This window comes from Manis javanica, chromosome 10, assembly GCF_040802235.1.
Source record: "Manis javanica isolate MJ-LG chromosome 10, MJ_LKY, whole genome shotgun sequence".
Taxonomy (NCBI): Eukaryota; Metazoa; Chordata; class Mammalia; order Pholidota; family Manidae; genus Manis; species Manis javanica.
In genome coordinates this window covers 30664111-30691859 of record NC_133165.1, presented here as the reverse complement: position 1 = coordinate 30691859, position 27749 = coordinate 30664111, and the positions used below count along the sequence as shown (strand labels likewise).

Sequence of the window (27749 nt, the reverse complement as noted above, 5' to 3'; positions counted from 1 at the left end):
GAGCCTTCTGGGCAGAGGGAGAGACGGGATGCAGCAAGGACTGGTCGAGTGCCACAGGGGAGACTGTGTATTTGGAGCCCTTCACCTATTGCCCTCCTTAGAGTCACAAGAACTACGAGGTAGGTGCTTTGATGGACCCAGTTAACAGATGAGAGAGTTGGGCACCCACCTACCATCCCAGCAGGTAAGCAGGGAGACCCAGGTGGGATCATACGCTCTTTGGCTCAGAGTAGGTGACTGAAACGACAGTGCATGGGCCAAATCTGGCGTGTCACCTCTTTTTATCAATAAAGTGTTATTGGAACAAAGACACGTCCATTTGCTTGCATATTGTCCATGGCTGCTCCTGTGCTACGACAGCAGAGCTGAGTGATATGACAGAGACCATATGGTCTGCAAAGCCCAGAATATTTATGATCTAGCCCTTTACAGAAAAGTCTACTGACTGCTGCTCCATAGTTCACTCTCTTGGCTTGGGCGGCCCAGCGAGTCCTGGGCTGGCAGCACTGGATGGAACCCTCTGCCTGGGGGACACTGCCAGCCCCTCCCTCCTCTGAGGGGTCAGAACTCAAGGGTCTTCTCAGGACATACAAAGCCCTGAAAGAAAGCACATCCCTGAGTGCTTGAATTCCCGTGGCATCTCCACTATTTATATTGAAAACACCACAAGCACTCATTTTTCATGCCACTTCAGCTGAAAACAGCCATGGCAGGACCACAGTCTGGAGATCAGGGACAGTGGGGGAGAACGTGTCTGTGCCGCCCGGCTCAGCCTCCCGCGCCCCAGGTTGCCTGTCCCAGGTGCACAGGGCCCAGGCCAGGCTTTCTTTTGGGATCCTGGGCCTGAGGAATGAGGGGAAGTCGGGAGGGCAGAAGGTACTTGGCTGGGAATGTTGCCTCCTCTAATCTAGGAAAGCATGAAAACCCAAGCTGGCGTTCACGCACTCACCTTGTTTGACAGCCTAACATGGGTCTTTAATTGAAATAAAATGAAACAAAATGGAATCCTGACGTTAGCATATATTCGCTCACATGAAATCCAGAGACAGATCACCAGATGCAAATGCATCAGAATATTAGCAGTAGTTCTTTAAGGGGTGTGGGGTTACGTCGTCCTCTCTCCATCTCAATCACTTGGTTTGGGTTTATTTTTCCTTCATAGCACTTAGATGAAGAAAAAGACTTTTTTAAAAAGGCAGATAACATCATAACTTCGAATTGTTTTGTGTTTCTCCTAGTAAGAATGTTAACACCATGACAGGCTGTCTTTGCTGTTCACTGTTACATCCCCGGTGCCCGGAACACAGCAGGGAGCATAGTAAGTGTTCCATGAATGGTTGTTGATTGAATAAGTGGTTATATTTTTATATATGTCAGATGATCCACAAGGAATACAATTATTGTTTTAATTTTTAAAAGCACATTACCTAGAAATATGTACCAAGTATTTATTGACTACCTACTATGTGTCCACACCATTTTCCCTTTACCCCAGGAAGCCTTGCATGGAACACAATTCATCACAAATATTTAATTAATGCCTGATGAATATCCCAGGCCACACAAATTGTGCAAACCATCCCCACCACGGTTACCACCTACTTTGAGAATAATATATAAAAACAATTGAGTAACTACTCGTCTTTAAGAGGTTAAACCATTCAATGAGGCCATCATCACAAACCGTGAGTGTCTGGAATGCATTTTCCGGGGAGATAATAAAACTGAGCTGCAACCAAAGTGCAGAGGGGAACTCAAAGTGGTTTTGGAGAAAGTTATCGCGAGTCATCGTGAGGCCAGCAACTGGTGTGAATGAACAAGTCAGCATGTGTGAAACTTTCCAGCACAAAGCCTGCACCCCACACACCTCAGCCCACTAGCCGCCTTCGAGCCCCAAATGCTGGAGATCAAAGTCCAAGCACAGAGGAACTGGAGAGCGTTGGGAAGGTAATTACAGGGCCTCAGGGGGCTCTGTAAGTTAATGCACACTTAGTATTAAGTGTGAGATGTTCAGGCAGATCTTGACTCATGTTTTCCCCCTTTCACAAACATGGTAATGAAACCTTTATTTTAAAGTCCACTTATTAATGTTGAGTAAGAAAGGACACCCAGAGAGTAGCCAAGATTGCCAAATAATGGCTGGCCTGACTGCATTGCTCAAGTCTGACTTTCCAGGGAAACACAACTGGGGCTCGGTTATAAAAATAAAGCCTAAGGCTCTGTGGGTTAACCTGCCCACTCTGGGCCTTCATTTCAAAGATGCCCATGACAGCTACACCTTATCTATACCACATCTGCCAGCTGGTATATTGTAGGGGGAAGGCAAGGGCAGCTGGGAAAAAGAAAAAGACCTTCAAAGAGTAAAATGAACATTTTTAAGATGATACCACTCTCCACCAGCCATCTCTCAGAACCAAAGGAAAGAGACCTATACCACACTGAGCATTGATTGGAGCAACCCTTCCAACCCTGGGAGAATTTAAAAAAGGCCAAATCAAAATAGCAGCCAATGAAATGGATGCCACACTGTTTAAGAAAGATTGCTGAATGCTGGAGTTTTTAGACATTATCTATTCATTCAAAAATGAGTGTGAATCACCTAGTGTGTGGCAGGCCTAGGTGGTAGGAAGAAAAGACCAGCTCTGCCCTTCACGTCACGTATGATTAACTCCTAGAAACATGTTGAGATTTGCTAATGGCCTCCTACAAGCCAAGTTTTATGCTATGTGCTTCTTACATGGCATTCATGCATCCCGTGTTTACGAAGCCCCATGCATGTATAATAAATACACTGTTCTAGGCATGAGAATCACAGAGAACAGACAAAACCCCATCCTCACGCATCTGACTGCCGGTCAGTGTGTCGCTGCCCTGCAGACATTATTCCAGAAGAAGGAGTGAAAAAAGACATGACCCATTCAAGGTGTGACCTTCAGGCCTTCCTCCCCACCTCCAACGCCTGCAGGGGCCAGGTGGCTGAGCGCAGTGGGACAGGTTTATTCCGTGATGGCAACTTGTGCCTGTTCTTGCTTCTACACAGACACACTGGTTATTAAACCCACAATTATATTGTCTGCGTCTGCCAAAGTAATAATAATAGTAATAATAATAATAATTCTCCATCTCACTTTTCTCCAAACGCATAGTCCTTTTCAGGCTAATTTCTCTTTCATCAGACAGAGTCAGAGTTAACGAATGCTTCACTTGCCTTTTAACATTGTTGTGAGAAATATTCAGGGTGATCATAAAGAAGAATGGCAAACGGGCCCTCACTACCTCCCTACTGAGGACACAGGGGGTCGGGGTGGGGGGTACGGAACGGGGAGTAGGAGGCCCAAGTCTCAGGGCAATTGTTTCTCAACCTCGGCTTAGTTTTTGCACGGTGACCATGGGCTAAGTGCTATCAGAACTTCTGATCTTTCAACTGAAGCCAGAAGTCTGGATTGCTATGTCAAATCTCCCACTATTTTGATATTGGCAATTGATTTTTAGGAACAATTTAAGTGTGTATACCAACATGTTGCTGGCTAAACAATACATGTTTTGGTGTTAAATCTGTTACGAGTCTCTGCATTATTCCAAGTGTTCTTCCCCATAAATACTGTGCATATTGAACAATATTTTAATATCTTGATTTGGAGTACTTATCAATGGGCTTTCCCTTTCCACGTTTATAGACATGCCATAAAACCAACTATAGACAGAGAAAAAAATGTGCTTATGTCTAATAGCATTATATTCCAAGTACCAAATATAAGACGTTGACAACAAATGCAATAAAAGTTTAGAGAAGAAAAGAGGATTCCAGAATATTCAATCCTTGCATAACTGTCATGGAGGAGAGGAGACTATTCCTTGGATTGGAAAGGATGGGTCTAGTTCGGGCAGGCCAAAAAGTGGCAGGAAGGCAGATCAGGAAGAGATGGAGCAGGAGCGAAAGCCCCGGATGAACATGAGCAGGTAAAGGTTAAGGGAACGTAAATCAAAGAGCCCTGAGAGAGGAGAAAGGGTGACCAGAAGTTGTAGAAGGTGAGGGGAGAAAGTATCTCCAGGCAACGGAGGGCCTCCGGCCACCTCGGGAGATCAGGTTAGGGAGGAGACTGCGCCCTGGAGGGCAGCATGGTTGCTCTCAGTCTCCTGACATCTGCCGCACTTGACACGTTGCTTGACAAGCAGACAGCTTCCAGTGGTGATTTTAAGGATGAAATGAAGGCATGTACATATATGAAGGCAAATTTCATACATATGAAAGCATTCTGACCCACCCAAAGTGTGCACGACGTCAAGGGATTATTAATATTGATGAGGAGATAGTTTTCAGTGGAAACTTAGAGGACTCTAGAGAGAAGAAGAAATTGAGGGTCTCTGGCAATTGTTGATACTGTTGTCAGAGTTCAGCAGGCATTTCCCTCTCAAAACAATGGGGGGAAACTCATTCCACTGATTTCTGATCCAACTGGGGATATTGGGCCAAAAGTGGAAGGGCAATAGAGGCTAGCATGGGGCCCTTTTTGGGGTCTCAGAGTAAAGAGACACACCTGACCCTTCCCCCAAAGTCTCTCCTAAGTAAACAATGCAATTGCTTTTAATATAAGAAAGCAGTAACTGTTATATTCATCAAAAGCTATGGTTCACTTCCAATCACATGACAACAAGCTTTGGAATTGGACGGAACTGGGTTCAAGGCCCAGCTCGGCCACTTACCAGCTCTGCCACCTTGGACAACTTACTGAGCTTCTCTGAGCCTCTCCCTAAAGGGACAAGGCAGTGTCAGCCATCTCCATCTCGTGTGGCTTGATGACAGGAAGATGGACAGTGACTGCTAATTGCCCTCATGTAAATAGCAAATCAGACACAAAAATGACCTCATTTCAAGGAGACATCAAAAGCCAAAGAGCTGATTCTGTTGAGTTGAAAATCCCACAAAGGTGTCATCCAGGACGTGAACTGGTTCTGGCTCCTCCGGAGCTGCGGCTGCCTTCCTTCTGGGTGTTTCTCTCAGCTGGGTCATCCACAGGTGCAGATCACCCACAGCTGTCCCAGCCACACATGAAAGACCCAGGCACTCCCCAGTGACCTGCTGGCACAAGGTAGTCATTCATCATGTGCTGGAAGCTCAGCCCAGATGCACCATGGAAGGTTAGCCCTTGGTTTTTACTGTGTTGGTATCAGCTTACCCTGTCCATAGCCATTTGCTCAGTCCAAAGCTTTACACTATTGACAAATGTTTGAGAGTCTTGGCCTTTTCTTTTTACTGACTTTTAGATACTTGCATTGTTAATCTTTAATTTTCACTGGAAACTTCAGTGGGCAATGAAAGCAAAAGGCTGCCTTCTGCAATGTGCCTCAAGTCCTGCTGGACTGTTGCCTCCAGAAGGGGTCTAGGTGTGACGGGCTGTGCTGGGGGAAGAATTGACATTATCCAGTCCGTGCAAAAATTGAAACTGTTATTTTTGGCACTTGCTACCGGCCACACCTGCCAAGGCATTTGGCCCAGCATTGAGCGTAATGTCAGCATTCAGTAAGGTGTAGGGGTTATTATTATCATTGACTTTATTCTGTTACATTTATTTCCATGACCTGTATGTTCCAGAAAGAAAAAAGAATACATCAAAGAGAGAAAGTACTTCTAAAGTAAATAACTTCGAAGTAACTGTTACAGAAATAACAGCAATAAAAGCAATGTGAAGTGTCACTCTTATAGAACTAGCCTCAGAGTGCTGAAACATGGGTGGTACAAATTTGTTACTTTCCTTACTGATGTCACATATGAGTGGGGACAAAGAAGTGGCATAACTTCTGTAAAGAAAAAGAACTGTTTCTTCCAGATTTCTTTTAAGTAATTTCCTACATCAGCACCATCAGGTACAACAATCTGTGACCTTGGCAAAGTTGCAAAACTTAGCAGAAATCTGATTGCTAAATTACATTGAGTTTTTAATAATGTGGATATAACAAATTTATTTAAGATTTAATAATACCATATTCCATGGTCTATACATGCCAGACTTTACACAGCTACTCCCTTACTTTTTCTTATTAGAGTTGTCTTAGATTTAATATTGATAATTCAAAGGATACTTTTGAGAGTAACAATATACATTCCCAATATGTACATGGAAATTGGGAACGCTAGCTGTTCTCTTAATTTTTTAGTCGTGCATATAGTCTGAGAGTTTTGTATATCATCTAAGACTATCCATCTATGAGAGTCAGCATTGTTCCAATTCATGCATAAGTATGCCATTTAGATAGAATTATTCTATCCTTATTACATCCTACCACATTTCTGATTTCTAGTCTGTTAGCTTTTAATCACCAACAATGCTTCTTATACTGCATAGAAATCTGAGCAAGGACAGAAGTTCAAGAAGGAAGGACGGCAGCCTGGGAATGATGCTACAGAGCGTGCACAGGTGGATAAGGGTCCTGGCGAGGCAGCCCGACAGCAAAAACAAGCGGCTTGATTCTCCACCCCTGCGGGGCTGCCAACAGCCCTACCCTCTAAAACACTTCTGTTCACTTTCCACAGGTGATAGGGGGACGTTTCATTCTCCCCATATACCACTTGGTGCTTTTCAAAGTATCGTCACGTCCATTACCTTATCTGATCATCACAATGACCCTGGCTGGGGACAAGTCGAAGAGAGAATATGACAGTGTTCACGTTTTACACATGGACCCAAACGTGTTAACTTGTCTGGGATGACATGACTATCCCACAGAAGCCCTAAAATGAGAACTCAGGTCTCACAGCTTCCAAGACGAGAGGTCTTTTTAGGGGACCCCATTTCCTTCCACTCCTCAAGGACAAAATAGGGCAGCTCTCTGGATTGATGAACAACCAATAAATAACACCAGAAGGTTGTGCATCCTGCCTGAACAAAAAACTAAGGATTTCTGCTCCAGATAAGATGGGAGAAACACACCACACCCTGCCTCTCCCATTGGTGATAGCGAGAAAACACGGACATGATGCATGAAGCAGCCCTTCGAGGACTCTGAGAAGTAAATGCTGGGCACACACATTGGGGAAGAAGGTCAGAACTTGAAGTACTGCTGAACCGGTGGTGGGTTTCCCACTATTTTCCCCTCCCGTATACCTTGGCTTGAACTCAGCCCTCTAGACCTGGCCGTGGGCACCAGAGCAGAGCAGAGAAAGGTGCAGGAGAAGCCACCTCCTTCTGGCCCGAGGCCCTGAGAAGTGAACTTCTAACTTAAAAAGAGCATGGAATTTCCCATTTTGTTTTCTCTTTCTTTTCTCTGTATTCTCACGTCCAATATCAATATTGTAAGGGTGGTGGCAGTGACAGGTAACAGGAGCCCACAGAGCCAAAACTCTGGGGGAGAAGAATGTTTCTGTCAATTTGATGGTGTCACAAACTCAAGAGAGTGGAGAGAACCTTCATTTTTCTCTCTGCTTCTCCTACCACTGCCCTTTGACACAGATGACCGAAGTGACTAATCCTCAGTTTTCTAGTCAGAGGACCAAAAGGAGGGGCCCAAGTGAACCAGAAAATGCTGAAAAGATCACAAGGAGGGAGGAAGTCAAGAACACGCACCCATACGTGTGTTTATGAACTCACACTCACCCCTAGACAGGGCATGTTCCATCTGATCCTCTTCAGTGTGCCAGGGATCAATGAACACACCACCTGCCTGGGCCCAGATTGACCATTAGGTGGCGCACAGGCAGGACAGAGCCCAATGGCAGCCCTGAAAAGGCTTTGAAGACCAAAGAACACTAGAATCCCAGCCCATAGAATGTGCGATAGGACTTGGGCCTGACCACAACAGGTCAACTGACCACTCGAAGAAAAACATCAACACTCGCCAAGGATTTTAGAAAAGACCCGGAGTCTCTCAACATAACATTAAGAAGGTTTCAGGATACCATCCCAAATTACCCAGCATGTTAAAAAATCAGCAAAATCTGAACTCAAATGGGCAAAAAAAACATCAACAGACACCAATACTGAGCTAATACAAATGTTGAAATTATCTGAAAAAGGCTCTTTAAAAGCTAGTATAAAAATGCTTGAGCAAGCAACTATAAGCACTTCAAAACCAAGGGAAATAAAGGAAGCCTCAGCAAAGAAATAGGAGATACAAAGAAGAATCAAGTAATTTTAGAACTTAAAAGCACAACTGAAATAAAAATTCATTGGATAAACTTAATAGCAGAATGAAGGTGGCAGGAGAAAGACTCAGTGAACTTCAGGATAGAGCAGTAGAAATTATCCAATCTGATCATGGAGAAAAAGATTGAAAAAAAAATGAAACAGGGCATCTGTGACCTATGTAGATTGATAAAAGTTTTAACATTCATGTGACCAGAATCTCAGATAAAAAAAAGAGAGAAAAGTATAGTACTGGAAAATATTTAAAAGAATAATGATTGAAAATGTCCCAAATTTGGTGAAAGACACAACTTGCAGATTCAAGAGGCAGAGTAATTCCAAAAAGTATAAGTCAAAATAAATCTACACCAAGACAGAGCAGAATCCAACAGTTAAGAACTAAAGACAAAGAATAAATAAATTATCTAGAAAAGAAAAAAAACCTGAAATGACTTCAGATTTCTAATTAGAAACCACAGAACCATAGGGAAGTGGCAAAATATCCTTAAGGTTTTGAAATAGGAGAACTATTAATATAAATTCCATATCCAGCAAAAATAGCCTTCAGAAATAAAGGTGAAATAAAGACATTCTCAGACGAAGAAAAATTATGAAAAATCGTTTAGAACAGACCTGCTCTAACCAAATTGCTAAAGGAATTTCTTCAGAGACAAGGGAAATGATATCTGATAGAAATTTGGAATACCGGTAATGAAAAATGAGTGAAGGAAAGAATAAATACAATAGGCCATTCTTCTGTTCAGTCCCTTAAAGTACATTTGAAGGTTGGAAGAAAAACTAAAACATTGTCTACTGGGGTTTTCAATACATGTAGATGGTAAAATGTTGATTTTTAGTAGATAGTAGGAAGCTAAATATATATGTAGTACGTATTACAACTTCTAAAAACTTGACAAAGACAAAAGAGATACGAGGCTTAAAAAAGAGTGGGGGAAAAAAGGTACATAATTTATTTTAAATGTTCAAATAACCCAAAAGTAAGCAGGAAAGGGAAAACACAGGATGGAAACGAGACAGACATGGTCCTTACTTCCATGACAACGAAAGAAGCAGATAAGTATCTGCATTTTATGATAAACTCCTGCGGGAAAATGGAAAGCCGAGCACGCTGACGCAGACTACCAATAACGGTCAGGAAGGCCTCTGGGAGGAGGTGAGCTTTCATTTACGAGTAAGAACAGATCTAGGGGGCAGGGCATCCCAAGAAGACCCCAAACAGGAAACGGACTGGGTGTTAGGGGAGCAAAGACCTCGGGGGCTGGAGCAGTGGGCAAGGAGAATGCGTGGTGAAACAGAGAAGAGAGAGAGACGCTGTGCGAGGTTAGCGGCCACAGCCACTAGGCTGGGTTTCATTCCAAGCGCAGCGAGAAGCTGCTCAGGTGCTGTGTCGGAGAAGCAGAGTTCTGCTGGTTTTTTGAGGCGCCTCCGTGTTGTATTCCTCAGCAGCTGCAGCCCTTCGCATGTCCATAAACAGTGTACAAGGGCTCCAATTGGTCCACATCCTCACCGGCGCTTGTCTTCTGTTTTGTTTTGATAAACATGAGTCCTCTTTTATGAGGCGTCTAACGTAGTCAAACTCATAGAAGCAAAGAGCAGAACGGGACTCTTTAAAGCTTCAGTAATGCAAGGTGACAAAGTTCTAGAGGTCTATTGTACAACACTGCGCCTGTGGCTAAGCATATTCTACTACTGTATAAATCTGTCAAAGGTAGTTCTCATGTTAAGTGCTCTTATCACAATACAATAAAGAAAATTTAGTGAAAAAAAAAAGAAATGAATATTAGAATTCATCCAAAAAAGGACAGGAAAGGGTTCCTCAGGAGAACCCCACCTACCTCAACCCAAGTGGGAGATTCCTGGGCAGAGCAGACCCCCCTCCCCAGGGTTGGGCTGAGGATAACACAGCCGAATAAACAAGAAGCCCCCAGGCAAGAGCCGGTGTCTCATTCCTCTGACAGCTGAGTGGTCAGCTTCCCTGGGCAGAAATGTGGACAAATTCGGATTACATCCAACAGTCAGGTGCCTTATCTGAAAGGTGACAGCCAAAGCTTGATCTTTGGCCTGCGGGGAGAATTAAAAGGTGTATATGTTTCAGAAATAATCAGACACAGACATCTCAAAATTAAAATTCTTTGTCAGCCTATCCATATTTATGAATGTGTAAGATTTCCAACAGCCCCATTCCACAATTTCCATGCATTGCAGGTTCAGAGATGTCTGACCTTGGGGACAGATAGCATCTCTCTTTGCCAGCACATTTCTCACTTCACTCCACAGAGCAAAGTTTACTTAAAACTATGACCCATCATTTGGGTAGGTTACCTATATTCACTTTCCCACTGAAGCCACCAGAGTAAGGTTTCTTTACTTAAAACACACCTGGCAGAGCTGAAAAACTAAACTACGGTTCCCCTATACACAATCAACTCCAAAAAGCCATGAATCAATGAATGATGACTATTAGACGCTACTGCCAATCTAGTTTGAAACAAAGGCAAGATTTGACTTCAGAATAAAAGGTTCCTAGTTGTAGTTTTGACATTAGTGCTTTGTGTGAACTTGGTCAAGTAATTTTTACCTTCAGTGGCTTCAATTTTATTTTATCTGCAAAATAGTCATGGTGTGTAGACATGTGTACTGTGGGTGCGGGTGTGTGCATGAGTGAGAGAGTGTATGTGTGTGTGTGTGTGTGTGTGTGTGTGTGTGTGTAAAGATCAGGTTCTCTAGAAGCAAAGCCAGGTCATGGTGTGTAGACATGTGTACTGTGGGTGCAGGTGTGTGCATGAGTGAGAGAGTGTATGTGTGTGTGTGTGTGTGTGTGTGTGTAAAGATCAGGTTCTCTAGAAGCAAAGCCTGAGACAGGGTGTGACAGGCATGGGATTAACTGAGGGGTTCTCTTTGAGACAAACTGGTAAGCAAGAGAGAAAAGGGAAAAATGTTGAACAAGAATACAGTCCAAGGAAAATCTAGCCTTAGCCTGACTCATGACCAAAGAATAAACAGACCAGGAGTACAACACACAGATTTGTATGTCAGAATAGTCCCCACCTTGAGACAAGGTCAGTGTTTTTGTTTTAAACCCCTTATTAGGCATTGGGCTGCATACAGGAGGGAAGCAGTGATTTCTCCTGGGTAAAGAGGCCATTCTTAGGTGATGATAATTCTGGGGAGGAGGCCAGCCATGAGCCCTTAGCAACGAAATCCACAGCAGTTGGCGGGGATGAACACACTGAGCCCAAAAAGGAGAGCTGGACAAGTCAACAACATGTATGTTGCATACATATGAATGAGAGCATACTGCACACGTGTGGATGAAGGGAATGAAGGCGTGTGCATGCACAGACCCAGACGCACCGGGGGAAGCTGGTAAGCGGTGAGTAGAGAAAGAGGGAGGGAGGGTGACTTCTACTCTCTCTGTTGGCCTGTGATGTTATTATGAGAACAAAGGGAGATAATACTTGAGGAAATAGAAACTCATGCCTCATGCTTTCCTGTGGAGGTGAGTTATGCCCCCAAGCACCTCAGATTATTTCATCATACATGTGATAGCTCGTTAAAGCTGTGGTTATGTGTTATGTGGTGGCTATTTTCTCTGTGTGGAGGATCACATTGCTAGCAACTCCCAGTTAATTAGATCCCATAACAATCTTGACACCTCAGGGCTCCATCAAAAAAGGCATGATTCAGCTTGGATTTGAAGGAGACAAGAAGAATGCATAGCTGTTGCACTGAAGGAATCTAACATTGAAGAGAGAAAAAGCATGAAAATGGGGGTTGGGGGTGTCCCAGGCTATGAGCCAAATGCCCTGGTAGCAGCTGGGCTCAGCAAAGAATGCTCAACTCTCTTTAGCCTCTATTTGGGTATACTGATTCCCGGAACAATATCCTCTAATTATGGTGTCTAGGACAGTATTCTGCCCCCCACCCTTCCTCTAGCAGAAGCAGTCATGCCCCATTGTCCAGCAACTCTCCCCAGGTGCTCCTCAAACCAGACAAGGTTTCTTAGCTGTCTAAATATGCCATCCTGGAACTGGCTTTAGCTTCAACATCCATCAGAGTATCCTGCTCGTGGCAAAGGGCAGTCCTTGCATCCTCCCCTTTGCAGGCTGCCCTGTGGCTTTCTGATGCCAGCTGACATCCAGCACAAAGCACTGGTACCACTTTTGCTGTTGTTTTCAGAACAACACTGTAAAGCACAATTCCATCTCAGCAGCTCATGGAGTGGGAAAACGAAGTTTATAGCTTATTCTGGTAACCTATGGCTACGTAACAAGTCACTCCAAAACTGAGTAGCTTAAAATGGCTCCTGTAGTCTTTCTCAGGATTCTGTGGGTTGGGTTGGCTTGGCTTGGCTAGGGTGGTGGTTCTGCTGGTCTTTCATGCCATTGCTGATGGCAGTTGGGGCTGGTGACATCTGGAAACTCTACTGGGATGCTGGCTGACGTCTTAGAGCGTCTCCCGAGTAACAACGTGCAATGGGGAGGAAAGACATCAACAGGCTAAGGAGAGGGAAGGGAATGGAAAGATACGAATACCTGCATCTCATTTTTTAAAACAATGAAAACCAAGCTGCAAAGCCCAAGCAACTGTCTAGCTGCCTTTTGCCTCCTTCCTTTCCACTGCTTCTCCTCCCATGACCTTATCAGCCAAGGTCATGGGGTGAAAACTGAGCCAGAAATGATAGGAATCAGTGAGCCAACCTTCAGGCCCCACCTTTGACACACAGTTAACGTCTAAATGCACAAACCCACACACTGTGCCACAGTGGGAGTGAAGGAACGAGTTTATGGAGACGCTTTCCTGAGAATGGTAATTTTCTATCTGAGAATCCGAGTCCTCCCAGGAGCCCCTAACATCTCCCGTAAGACTCGCTGCCGCTCTGCAGTGTCACCCGTCCTGGGTCTCCAGCCCTGAAAGAGGTCTTGGAATTCTACAAGTCTGATTACCTTTCCCGAAGGGAGTGCTAAAAGGGATAAAGTAAGGAGAACTGATTACACATTTCTGAATCTTCATGGCAAAGGGGGCCCACAGGTGATAAGACGACCACAGATTTTCTTGCCAGATATGCCGTGTCTTGCTCGCCTGCCCTATCTAAAATAGCAAGCTAATCACCTTCTGCTCAAATTTAATTTTCTCTGTGCATTTCTACCTGTCTGATAGTTATCTTTTTTAGTTCATTGTCTGTCTCTCCCTGAAGGCAAAGACTTTATCTTGCTCAATGTATACCCCTTTAATTAGCACCTGGTACACAGTAGGCACTCATTAAATACCTGTTGGGTGAATTAACATTAATTCAAATCCAATGAGGTATAAGGCACTGTAGTATTTGCTCTGTGCAGTTGTGCTATGCAACATGAGAAGTTATTCTTCACTAGATTGCAATGCACATTAATAACTCTAATGCTCAGGAAAACTACAAGGGCATTCAGAGCACAAAAAAATATTTATTGAGAGAGCACAGAAAAAAATCAGGAAAGACTTCATGGATTTAAGCACCATCACGTGATTAACAGAGGCATGATTCAGACAAAATGCAAGCACCCCATGGGCTTGTTGTGACTCAGGTACTGTGTGAAATGCTCATCATTTGAGAATCAGACTTCCTGACTCTGTGACCTTGGATTGTTAACTTGTACTTTGTGGAACTTGGCTTCTTCCTCTAGATAATCACTAAGATGCCTTTCCATGACAACTAAGGGGACAGTGAAGGAAGGAGCAGGGTTTGGGCACTAATTCTTCAGTCAGCGGAGGCATGAGTAATAAAATGGCATCAGATTAATAAAGGCTAAAACATCCATAACCAAACTGTCTGCTATCAAGACCTAACCTACCAAGGTTGTACTCCATGGAGTTAACTGTAATAAAGAGAAAACTGGAAACCAACTGGAAATTTTTTGGAATTACTCATTTTAAACTAATTCAGACTTAAAGAAAAATTGCAAAAACTGACTTTCCATATACCTCACCCAATTTCTCCTAATATTTTAATAGTCTCTTTCTCCTTAGTGCTTTAAAATGTAACTGGATTGTATCTAGTTATAGGTCTTTATTCTTTCATCCTGCTTTTTACCTGGTGTCTTTACTCAGCACTAGAAAATTGTTTTCTATTACTTCTTTGATTGCATCCTCTTTCCTTGGTCTCTGCTCTCTCTTTGGGGAACTCCCAGCCACTGGGAGATCATCACATGCTTTACTCAGGGGAACTAACACCCAAACCAAATCTCTGTAAAGGTCTTCCAGTGCTCACCCTGATTCCTGCTTCTCCTCCAACCCCTTCTTCCTCTGTAACCTAGTGAGCCCAAGCCAGGGATGTCGCTGATGTTCTGGGAAAGACTAAGTCCCAAATTTAACCCAACTGTTACTGTTTTGTCCTAGGTGTGCTCTGGGCCCCTTCCTCCAACTCTCCTTTTATAGGTAAATGATAAACTTGTGGTACATCTGTGTCATGGAATATTACACAGCACAAAAAAGGAATAAACTACTGATGCCTGAAACCACTCAGGGATCTCAGGGAATTACGCTAAGCAGAAAATCCCCAGCAATGTCTACATACTGTATGATTCCATGACAAAATTACAGACATAGAGAACAGATAAGCAGATGCCAGGGATGGAGGGGGTAGCATGACATGGGTGTGATTACAAAAGGTAGCACGAGGAAGATCTTTGTGATAATGTATACACCTGTGTCTTGATTGTAGTAGTGGTTACCTGAAGATACACACATGATAAAGCTAGACATCTACATACAAACTCAGAGTACATGTAAAACTCGTTAAGTTTGAATAAACTCTGTGGATTAGACCAATGTCAATTTCCTGGCTTTGATGTTGTGCTAGTTATGCAAGATGTTACCACTGGACGACACTGGGTGAAGGGTAACTCCCTTCTCTGATCCTGTATGGAATCTCCCTGAACATTTTTTATTTGCAACTTCTCATGAATCTAATTATTTCAAAACAAAAAAAAAATTTTTAACTGGGGTCACTGAGATTCCACCTTCATTCCCACCTCCAGATATTCATGACCCACTGAGAGTGGCCTCTGCCATTCTTAGGCAAATAGGGTTTCATTCCTTCTATAATCATGTCAATGGGATTTCTGGAGGTAGAGGAAACGAACTCCTGTGCTCAAGTGTGTACAGACAGCAACCCTGACTAGGAAACCATGCATACATCTTTTGAATTAAGAGAAACATGAGGGGTCAGAAAGTGGAGCTTCAATCAAAAGCCCAGCTTAAAAAGAACAAGATTTAAAGAAAGTAGCCTACATTTAGGACCATGTTAGGGAAAGAAAGTAACCTCCTTTTAGAAATCCTTAGGGATTTTAAGCCCTACCCTTGAAATGAGATGGCACATCAGAAATGTGTTGGGTATTGTTGGACCCTGTTATCTGAGCATTTGTAAAATTGCCCTTCAGAATTGCATCCTTAACGTTTGTTGAAGATCTTCCCTAGGAAATGTCCATATCAAAATGGCAATGAAACTTCTTTTAAAGATATTTTCCCATCACTTACTTAACGTCTCCCCTAAAGTGTATCTATCTATTATTTCTAGTGCAGTGGCTCTCAAAGTGTGGTCCCAGTCCAACAGTGTCAGTATCACCTGGAAATCTGTTAGAAATAAAAATTTCCAGGTCACAGTGATTCAAAAACTCTGCAGATGGGACTTGGATATCTTTTTTTTTTTTAACTATAACATCTGTTTTAATAAGATTATATACAAGATGCAAATACAACATCCAGAATGTTAAAGAAAAATATGATACTTTTGTATGACTGCAAATTGGTCCCCTATATTGGACTTTACTACATACTTTTTTTTTTATACTTGATTTATATGTGGATACCACATTTCTCTCTTTATTATTATTATTTTTAATAAAATGCTGAAGTGGTAGGTAGATACAAGATAAAGGTAGAAAAAATAGTTTAGTGTTGTAAGAGAGCAAATGTAGATTGATCAGGTGTGTGCCTGTAGACTATGTGTTAATACAAGCTAGACAAGGGCAATAAAACATCTACGGATACAGCAGATTTCTTTCAGAACAGGGGGGGAGAGGTTCTAGGCCTCACCTCTGTTGATCCCCAATTTCTCACCTGATGGCCCCCCTGCGACTGTGCCTGTCTTAGGTTGTTCCTCCCTTGAGGAATCTTACCTGTCTCTGGCTAACCAGTCATCTTCTGGGGCCATACAGGGAAATGTAAAGTTGGTAAGTGAGAGAGAAGCCTTATTGTTTGAAAAGGTTAGTTTTTTACTTCTTTGCATATTTATGCCCTGTGGCTTCTATGCCCAGCATTTGTCTTGAGGTATCTTTACCACTTGGGAGAATTATGATACACGGTAAATTCGATATGAGGCACGAATTCTATTTAAGGGTTGTAATTAGGAAAGAAGAAGAAAAGCTATAGAAGTAGCAGGCGGAAGAAAACATGGGAAGATTGATTATTTCTTTGACATATCTTCTTGTAGAGTAACATAAGCATGTAGAGGTTTTAAACTACTAATTAAATTGCACACACACATTAACATAATAGGAGTACAGTTACATAACCAAAGCAGATATATAATTACCAGCCATCTCCAGTGAAACCAAGAAAACCAGTTAGGCACCTTAGGCATTTATGAAAACTTATCTATGATACGGTGGATATTGTCCAACTGAACTTGAACAGTCTGAGAGAAATCGGACAAATTAAAACAGCCCATTCCTGGGGACTGTTCACATCCCATATGTTCTTTTAACAGTAAATAGTCTGTAGTTGTAAGATTTTGGAGCACTACAATTTGCACTTCTCCTAATTCTTGGTTGAGTTCCAACAGTATAGATCCAGTCAAATCTGTTTTACTGTATGCACAGGCCAGCTTAGATATCTCCTTCTTCATTCCCATGGCAAGTCCAGGAACCGGTGGGATGAGTGCACCTACACCTGTAGCAGCGCGTGGATCTTTATTGGGGTTTTTTGATGATCATCTTCTGGCATGAGTCTTCCAGAGAGTGCTGATGTTGGAAGTTCTTTTTCATATTGTATCTCAGTTCATTTTTGGGGTAGCCAACTTAGGCTTTGATCCTCTGTATAACCAGGTCCCTCCTATAAACCCCTTTACAGTCACTGTCCATCAGCATAGCAAAATGTTGTAGAATCACTACTTATCTTCTCTGTGTTGTACAGCCCTCCCCTTTCTCCCCCCCCATGCATGCTAATCTTAATACCCCCTTACTTCTCCCCCACTTATCCCTCCCTGCCCTCCCATCCTCCCCAGTTCCTTTCCCTTTGGTACCTGTTAGTCCATTTTTGGGTTCTGTAATTCCGCTGCTGTTTTGTTCCTTCAATTTTTCCTTTGTTCTTATACTCCTCAGATGAGTGAAATCATTTGGTATTTCTCTTTCTCCGCTTGGCTTATTTCACTGAGCATAATACTCTCCAGCTCCATCCATGTTGCTGCAAATGGTTGGATTTTTCCACTTCTTATGGCTGAGTAGTATTCCATTGTGTATATGTACCACATCTTCTTTATCCATTCATCTACCAATGGACATTTAAGTTGCTTCCAATTCTTGCCTATTGCAAATAGTGCTGCGATAAACATAGGGGTGCATCTTTCTTTCTCAAACTTGATTGCTGCATTCTTAGGGTAAATTCCTAGGAGTGGAATTCCTGGGTCAAATGGTAAGTCTGTTTTGAGCATTTTGATGTACCTCCATACTGCTTTCCACAATGGTTGAACTAATTTACATTCCCACCAGCAGTGTAGCAGGGTTCCCCTTTCTCCACAGCCTCGCCAACATTTGTTGTTGTTTGTCTTTTGGATGGCAGCCATCCTTACTGGTGTGAGGTGATACCTCATTGTAGTTTTAATTTGCATTTCTCTGATAATTAGCGATGTGGAGCATCTTTTCATGTGTCTGTTGGCCATCTGTATTTCTTTTTTAGAGAACTGTCTGTTCAGTTCCTCTGCCCATTTTTTAATTGGGTTATTTGCTTTTTGTTTGTTGAGGCATGTGAGCTCTTTATATATTCTGGATGTCAAGCCTTTATCAGATCTGTCATTTTCAAATATATTCTCTCATACTGTAGGGTTCCTTTTCGTTCTATTGATGGTGTCTTTTGCTGTATAGAAGCTTTTCAGCTTAATATAGTCTCACTTGTTCATTTTTGCTGTTGCTTTCCTTGCCCAGGGAGATATGTTCAAGAAGAGGTCACTCATGTTTATGTCTAAGAGTTTTTTGCCTATGTTTTTTTCCAAGAGTTTAATGGTTTCATGACTTACATTCAGGTCTTTGATCCATTTTGAGTTTACTTTTGTATATGGGGTTAGACAATGGTCCAGTTTCATTCTCCTACATGTAGCTGTCCAGTTTTGCCAGCACCATCTGTTGAAGAGACTGTCATTTTGCCATTGTATGTCCATGGCTCCTTTATCAAATATTAATTGACCATATATGCTGGGTTAATGTCTGGATTCTCTAGTCTGTTCCATTGGTCTGTGGCTCTGTTCTTGTGCCAGTACCAAATTGTCTTGATTACTATGGCTTTGTAGTAGAGCTTGAAGTTGGGGAGTGAGATCCCCGCTACTTTATTCTTCTTTCTCAGGATTGCTTTGGCTATTCGGGGTCTTTGGTGTTTCCATATGAATTTCTGAACTATTTGTTCCAGTTCATTGAAGAATGCTGTTGGTAATTTGATAGGGATTGCATCGAATCTGTATATTGGTTTGGGCAGGATGGCCATTTTGACAATATTAATTCTTCCTAGCCAGGAGCATGGAATGAGTTTCCATTTGTTAGTGACCTCTTTAATTTCTCTTAAGAGTGACTTGTAGTTTTCAGAGTATAAGTCTTTCACTTCTTTGGTTAGGTTTATTCCTAGGTATTTTATTTTTTTTGATGCAATTATGAATGGAGTTGTTTTCCTGATTTCTCTTTCTGTTGGTTCATTGTATAGGAAAGCCACAGATTTCTGTGTGTTGATTTTGTATCCTGCAACTTTGCCGTATTCCGATATCAGTCCTAGTAGTTTTGGGGTGGGGTCTTTAGGGTTTTTAATGTATAGTATCATATCATCTGCAAATAGTGACAGTTTAACTTCTTTACCAATCTGGATTCCTTGTATTTCTTTGTTTTGTCTGAATGCCGTGGCTAGGACCTCCAGTACTATGTTGAATAACAGTGGGGAGAGTGGGCATCCCTGTCTAGTTCCTGATCTCAGAGGAAAAGCTTTCAGCTTCTCGCTGTTCAATATAATGCTGGCTGTGGGTTTATCATAGATGGCCTTTATTATGTTGAGGTACTTGCCCTCTATTCCCATTTTGCTGAGAGTTTTTATCATGAATGGATGTTGAACTTTGTCAAATGCTTTTTCAGCATCTATGGAGATGATCATGTGGTTTTTGTCTTTCTTTTTGTTGATGTGGTGGATGATGTTGATGGACTTTCGAATGTTGTACCATCCTTGCATCCCTGGGATGAATCCCACTTGGTCATGGTGTATGATCCTTTTGATGTATTTTTGAATTCGGTTTGCTAATATTTTGTTGAGTATTTTTGCATCTACATTCATCAGGGATATTAGTCTGTAGTTTTCTTTTTTGGTGGGGTCTTTGCCTGGTTTTTGTATAAGGGTGATGTTAGCTTCATAGAATGAGTTTGGGAGTGTCCCCTCCTCTTCTATTTTTTGGAAAACTTTAAGGAGAATGGGTATTATGTCTTCCCTGTATGTCTGATAAAATTCTGAGGTAAATCCATCTGGCCCAGGGGTTTTGTTCTTTGGTAGTTTTTTTATTACTGCTTCAATTTCGTTGCTGGTAATTGGTCTATTTAGATTTTCTGTTTCTTTCTGGGTCAGTCTTGGAAGGTTGTATTTTTCTAGGAAGTTGTCCATTTCTCCTAGGTTTCCCAGCGTGTTAGCATATGGGTTTTCATAGTACTCACTAATAATTCTTTGTATTTCTGTGAGGTCCGTTGTGATTTTTCCTTTCTCGTTTCTGATACTGTTGATTTGTGTTGACTCTCTTTTCCTCTTAATAAGTCTGGCTAGAGGCTTATCTATTTTGTTTATTTTCTCGAAGAACCATCTCTTGGTTTCATTGATTTTTGCTATTGTTTTATTCTTCTCAATTTTATTTATTTCTTCTCTGATCTTTATTATGTCCCTCCTTCTGCTGACCTTAGGCCTCATTTGTTCTTCTTTTTCCAATTTCGATAATTGTGACATTAGACCATTTATTTGGGATTGTTCTTCCTTTTTTAAATATGCCTGGATTGCTATATACTTTCCTCTTAAGACTGCTTTTACTGTGTCCCACACTAGTTGGGGCTTAGTGTTGTTGTTGTCGTTTTTTCCATATATTGCTGGATCTCCATTTTGATTTGGTCATTGATCCACTGATTATTTAGGAGCGTGTTGTGAAGCCTCCATGTGTTTGTGAGCCTTTTTGCTTTCTTTGTACAGTTTATTTCTAGTTTTATGCCTTTGTGGTCTGAAAAGTTGGTTGGTAGGATTTCAATCTTTTGGAAAATACTGAGGCCCTTTTTGTGGCCTAGTATGTGGTCTATTCTGAAGAATGTTCCATGTGTACTTGAGAAGAATGTGTATCCTGTTGCTTTTGGATGTAGAGTTCTGTAGATGTCTATTAGGTCCATCTGTTCTACTGTGTTGTTCAGTGCCTCTGTGTCCTTACTTATTTTCTGTCTGGTGGATCTGTCCTTTGGAGTGAGTGGTGTGTTGAAGTCTCCTAGAATGAATGCATTGCATTCTATTTCCTCCTTTAGTTCTGCTAGTATTTGTTTCACATATGTTGGTGCTCCTATATTGGGTGCATATATATTTATAATGGTTATATCCTCTTGTTGGACTGAGCCCTTTATCATTATGTAATGTCCTTCTTTGTCTTTTGTTACTTTCTTTATTTTGAAGTCTGTTTTGTCTGATATCAGAATTACAACACCTGCTTTCTTCTCTCTGTTGTTTGCATGAAATATCTTTTTCCATCCCTTGACTTTAAATCTGTGCATGTCTTTGGGTTTGAGGTGAGTCTCTTGTAAGCAGCATATGGATGAATCTTGCTTTTTTATCCATTCTATTACTCTGTGTCTTTTGATTGGTGCATTCAGTCCATTTACTTTTAGGGTGATTATTGAGAGGTATGAACTTATTGCCATTGCAGGCTTTAAGTTTGTGGTTACCAAAGGTTCAGGGTTCACTTCTTTACTATCTTACTGTCTAACTTAACACACTTGTTGAGCTATTATAAACGCGGTCTGATGATTCTTTATTTCTCTCCCTTCTTATTTCTCCTCCTCCCTTCTTCATATGTTGTGTGTTTTGTTCTGTGCTCTTTTTAGGAGTGCTCCCATCTAGAGCAGTCCCTGTAGGATGCCCTGTAGAGGTGGTTTGTGGGAGGCAAATTCCCTCAACTTTTGCTTGTCTGGGAATTGCTTAATCCCTCCTTCATATTTAAATGATATTCGTGCTGGATACAGTAGTCTTGGTTCGAGGCCCTTCTGTTTCATTGCATTAAGTATATCATGCCATTCTCTTCTGGCCTGTAGGGTTTCTGTTGAGAAGTCTGATGATAGCTTGATGGGTTTTCCTTTGTAGGTAACCTTTTTTTTCCTCTCTGGCTGCCTTTAATACTTTGTCCTTGTCTTTGATCTTTGCCATTTTAATTATTATGTGTCTTGGTGTTGCCCTCCTTGGATCCCTTGTCATGGGAGTTCTGTGTGCCTCTGTGGTCTGAGAGGCCATTTCTTCCCCTAGTTTGGGGAAGTTTTTGGCACTTATTTCTTCAAAGACACTTTCTATCCCTTTTTCTCTCTCGTCTTCTTCTGGTACCCCTATAATGCGTATATTGTTCCGTTTCGATTGGTCACTCAGCTCTCTTAGAATTCTTTCATTCCTGGAGATCCTTTTATCTCTCTCTGCATCAGCTTCTCTGCGTTCCTGTTCTCTGTTTTCTAGTCCATTAATGGTCTCTTGCATCTCGTCCATTCTGTTTTGAAGTCCTTCCAGAGCTTGTTTTATTTCTGTATTCTCCCTCCTTAGTTCTTGCATATTTCTCTGCAAGTCCATCAGCATGGTTATGACTTTTATTTTGAATTCTTTTTCAGGAAGACTGGTTAAATCTATCTCCCCAGGTTCCTTCTCAGGGGAAGATGTGGCAGATGCCGAAGCTGTCTGGGTTAGTCTTGTCTGGATCATATTTTTTTGCCTTTTCATGTTGACAGGTGCTATTGACTGTCAGCTGGGAGGGCCAAACTTTTCACTTGTTACTGGCCTTTCTTTACTGGGACAACTGCGACGCCTAGTGGCTTGTGTTGGGTAATTGCGTGTAGACTGGGTCTTTGTGTCTTGCCCGGCTGATATGGAGGAATTTCCCTTTCTGTGGGCAGCGCCTGCCTTAGGGTGCTTCTCTGCTTTCGCAGCTCCTGGAGGGGTAATGGACCTGGGGGGCTGTTTGGCTGCTTACCTCTGTGAGGGGTCTCAGAGCTGTTGCCCAGGGGGTTAGTGTGCCCGGTTTTCCCTGTAATTTCCAGCCACTGGGTTGTGACCTGTGTTGTATCCGTCCAGCTGTTATGTCCCTGTCCCTTTAAGACTTTCAAAAAGCACTTGCTTTTCTTTGTCACAGGGGCATCAGCTTTGGAACCCGCTCAGAGGTCTTGCTGCCCTATTCCCTAGTTTCCAGCCCTCCACACATGCACTGTGTCTGTGCTCTGGTGCGGGTGGCTGGGGCTGGGTGTTTAGCAGTCCTGAGCTTCCTCTCCCTCCCGCTGGGAGCTGGGAGGAGGTGTGCCCGGGTCCCGCAGGGCCGGGGGTTTTATCTTACCCCTTTCACCAGGCTCTGGGCTCTCACACGTGTGGATGTAGTCTGGCTGTTGTCCTGTATCTTCTGGTCTCTCTTTCAGGATTAGTTGTATTTGTTGTATTTTCAAAAATATGTATGTTTTTGGGAGGAAATTCCCACTGTCCTACTCACGCTGCCATGTTGGCTCCGCCTCCTCGGATATCTCTTTAATAGGCCCTCCAGGAATTTCCAATGTGTGCTAGAATTTGAAAACTATTACTTTAGAATATAATGATGGGTTGTTTATTGTTAGATTTGGTTGCAATAAGAAAGTACTTTTTATGACCTAAAAATACAAGAAAAACTATGTAGTTGTGGAGTAAATCCCTAATAAAATAGTGTTTATTCTAACTCTCTGCTACTGGGAACCTTATATATCATAAATTCCACTTTTTCATTTTGCTTTTGCTGCTAGGAAGCTCAGAGCCAAGATAGAAGATCAGTCACAGCAAATATATTAATCCATGGAGTTATATAGAATCCTTTCTCAATTTCCTTTCCTTTCCTTACCCCAACTTCTTATTTTAATTTTATTGGATTTTGTTCTTTTGGGGAAAGTAGAAAGTTATAAGTACAGTTAATAAATAAAAGAATCCTTAATGACAGTGGCACTGTGTTCTTATATGCTGCCACATGTTCTACTCTGAGTATGAAATACAGATTGTGCAGATCAAGTAGATATTATGAGATATTACATTGTTTCAAAAATAGATGACAGAATAGGAAAATCCAGATACTGTCTAGAAAAGAAAAATCTTCATCTGTAACTCCCAGGGATAATCTTATGAAATAGAATTATTGCCTTTTTGTTTAAATGTAACAAAAGGGATTTAGACTAGATTTATTATGTTAGCCTATTAGCCACTATTGTTCTTTTGGAAACTTGCTTTTGGGTGATGTTTTATTGTCGAGAATTGTTTTCTGTTTCCATCATCTTGAAACAAACAATGTGTATTTCAATTGTCTTATTTTCCCCCAGCCAACACACCAATACAATTCCCATTTGAAAAAGTCCTTCTAAAATTTTATATATAACTAACAAAACACCAGAAGGTTTAACAATTCCCATGAATGCGTTATATTTTGGGTCTTATCTGTGACCCATTCTAACATGTCTTTGAAAAAGATATGGTTAAATAAATGCTCAAATAAAACTTGAGGTGAACAACCACACTAACAATTAATAAATGTTTCTTGAGCAACACTTAAACGACTCTTTTCTTTTTTAGAAGTTTGAACTTTGGAAGACAGAGAAAAAGTGCAAGACGTATGCTCTAAAGACTGAAAACTGACTTGCATAGACTGTTATGTTTCTACCGGACAACACTGTTCTAGATTTCACAGCTCTGGACCCCATTATTCTACTCCCCTTTGAATCTGCCTGATTCTTCTTTGGAGACCCTGCACAATCATTTTCTAGGGGCTGGTCCCAACCAGAGCCCCGAAGCCTGGCTAGATCTGGTTCTAAATCAGGCAACTACACAGAACCTTGGGGCTGCTGCTGACCTGCTCCAAATTGTCCCACCTGTTAGAATCCCCTGCTGCCCTACCTGCAACGGCACAGAGCCTCTGGGCAGTGCACCCCAACACTCCGGGTTCTGATAATTCTGCCGGCATACACCCTATGTATTAGTTTCCTGTGCTGCCACAAGAAATCACTGTAAACTTAGTGGCATAAAACAACACAGACTTATTATCTTACCATCTGGAGGTCGGATGTTTGATGACAGACTCACCTGGCTACGATCAAGAAGTTGGGGGGATGCGGGGGGTGCTGTCCTTCTTCCTTGGGACTCTGTTGCCTCGCCTTTTCAGCTTCTGGAGGCCACCTGCACTTCCTGGCTCTCGCCCCCTTCATCTGCAAGGCCAGAGCAGTGGGTTGAGTCTCTCTCACAGCAAGTCTCTCTAAACCAACTCTTCTTCACCTGCTTCCACTTTTAAAGACCCTTGTGATTATACTGGACCTACATACATGCCTTGTCTTGCCTATGGGTTTTCAGCCCTGGGCAAGTTCACTATGGATTCAATGAGACCAAAGAAATGACAGTAAAATGTTCTTGGGGTGAAAAGGTTTATACCCAACTGTATTCCCACGGTGGCAGGTCAGTCACTAAAATCCCATCCACTCAGAGCAAGTCTGCAGGCAGCAAGTAGGTCTTTGCCTCTGGGACCCTCTGCCCGCACAGCCGTCCTCTGGGCCTCTCTGCCTGCACAGCCATCCTCTGGCTCTGTCCTCCATGCTGCCACCACTCCAGCCTCTGCTCTGCTCTCCTGCAGCCCTGCAGCAGCCCTGCCACTGTGCCACCCAGAGCACTGGGCAGGGCTCTTTATATAGAGTCAATAACAATGCATTGCCCACCTGTGTGTGGTGAGCTAGCCGACCAGGGCCAAGTGAGAATCTCGGCCACAGGAACCTTCATTTCATCTACATTCCTATTTTAAGGGTTGCTGATTGCAACCTTAATTCCACCTGCAACTGTAATTTCCCTTTGCCACATAATGTATTCATGAATTCTGAGGATTAAGACATGGACATCTTATTCTGTCTACCATGACCAGTGAGCCAAGTGAGTAACTGGGTGACCAGCACACTAGGCCGGTAGACTGCCGGCAGAAGGGTCCAGCTCTGGGTAATGACCACTCAGTAGGTAGGAAGCAGTCTGTTTTCAGGGTCCTTCTCATAGGCAGAGTGGAAGTGCAGGCCGCACACCCACCCTCATTCCTTCACCCCTCTGAGCTTCACTCACCTTGCCTACAACATGAAGATACTAGCAGCACCTGTTTCTCACAGTGATTGTAAACATTACGTGGGAAAACATGTCAGTGTCTGGAATATAGCAACAACATAATGAAAAGGCATTGAAAGAATGAAAACATAATATTACTAATAATAAAAATGAATGTATATTCCAGGGTCACTAAGATACTAAGTCTAGAGACATAATATTCTAGAGTTGAAAGTACCTGGCAATATTCAAATGGAAGATGAAGGGCTGGGGTTCAGAGAGGGGAAACAATGGCATTCAGTTTACGGCAGAAATAAGATTAGAAATCAGCACTGGGTTAGAACCCACAAGACTCCTCTCTTCAAAACCACCCAACCTTTTGTCAGAATGTGATGCCAGTGAGGGCCTTCTGCACTTAGCAGGTGGGTGCACACTTCCTTCAAGCCCTGTTTGTACAGGGAAGCTGGTCTTTCTGACTTGTGGGAGCCATTCTCCATAAGCTGATGGCCAACTATTTTTTAAAATTAAAATTTCAGCAAGTTTCAATGATATGTGGAAAAATTTCACCAAAGGTACAAAGCATGATATATAACTGTATATTCACAGTAGCAGCCGTTATGTAGAAATCAACATTTTATTTGACCTTAAATTATTATAAACAATAAATTCTAACTGTTTATTTTATCTTGATGTTGTACATGGTGGGTGATTTTTATTTTCTTTTATCTTGTCTATGTTTTCCAGATATTCTACTTGAGCAGGAATTTCTATAATAAGGGAAAGTAGAGGTGCTTTTTTCAAAAAAAAATTTCAATAATGAGAAAGGTACATTTTTTCTTTGGTCAATGATTTTGTTCCCTCTTGACTCCAAATTTCTAGAACCTGGATATTCAAAACAAATATTTCTTTGATAGTCTCAAAAGTATTTCTCCTAGTGATTCCTTCCCTTATTCCTAGGGGATCTCTGCTTTATCCCACATTGCTACAAAACAAAACAAAAAACAACAAAAAACAAAACCCACTCTAACATTAACTACCTTCATAAGTAAGTCCATGGACCACAGTGAAATGTCCTCATCAGTGAAAACAATGAATCAAAATGTATGGCTATGTACACACCCCACAGTCACCACCTTTGCCCTCACTAAACCAAAGTTCTCTTTGGTTCCTGCTGTTTTCCCTTTCAGCTATCACTACATTCATTATTCAGGCAACTCCTTGCTTCTATAATTTCATATCAAATAAAGAAATGCATTCTGAGACTGTGGGTCTAAATAGGAATGCAGGCCTGGTCTCTCATAACCCGCATCCCCCTGGATGCAATTAATTTAATCTCTTTCTGAACATGTTCCTAAATATAGGCTCTTACAAGGACCATTTTTCATATGTCTTGGTTTTTCATCACTTAATTCTCGAGTAAGACCACAGATACTAAAATGATAACATATCATGTTGAGATCATGGTTAAGTTCAAGGGGAAAATAATATACTCTTGTCTGCAGCTAGAATGAAAGAAAGTGATTACAGATCATGATAGCATCATTTTCACAATATTTGGACTTGTTTCTTGCTGTCACATTTGGGTTAATGGAGTTATATTTTGAAATTTGTTCTAAGGCATTCAGAGGTCATTGTGCACATGGGGCAGAAGGAGGGATGGGGAAGGGGCAAGTTTTCTCAGAACCAGGGCCTTGAAACACTTTGTTAATATGGCAAATCAGAAACCTAGTACAGAAAGATCTCCAAGCCTCCAAATAAAAATGGAAAGAAACCATCCTACTTAAAAGTGACTTTGTTCATGAAGAAGTCACTCATGTTTATGTCCAAGAGATTTTTGCCTATATTTTTTTCTAAGAGTTTTATGGTTTCATGACTTACATTCAGGTCTTTGATCGATTTCGAATTTACTTTTGTGTATGGGGTTAGACAGTGATGCAGTTTCATTCTCTTACATGTAGCTGTCCAGTTTTGCCAGCACCATCTGTTGAAGAGACTATCATTTCCCCATTGTATGTCCATGGCTCCTTTATCGTATATTAA

The 27749-nt window shown here is 41.9% G+C and overlaps 1 long non-coding RNA gene across 1 annotated transcript; it reads left to right on the top strand.

Moving 5' to 3' along the window:
* On the top strand, positions 1-26320 carry LOC140843725 (uncharacterized). The gene is made up of 3 exons (XR_012121725.1): positions 1-119; positions 1239-1318; positions 24213-26320. It is a non-coding gene; the product is annotated as an uncharacterized lncRNA (long non-coding RNA).
* The last annotated feature ends 1429 nt before the right edge of the window (positions 26321-27749 follow it).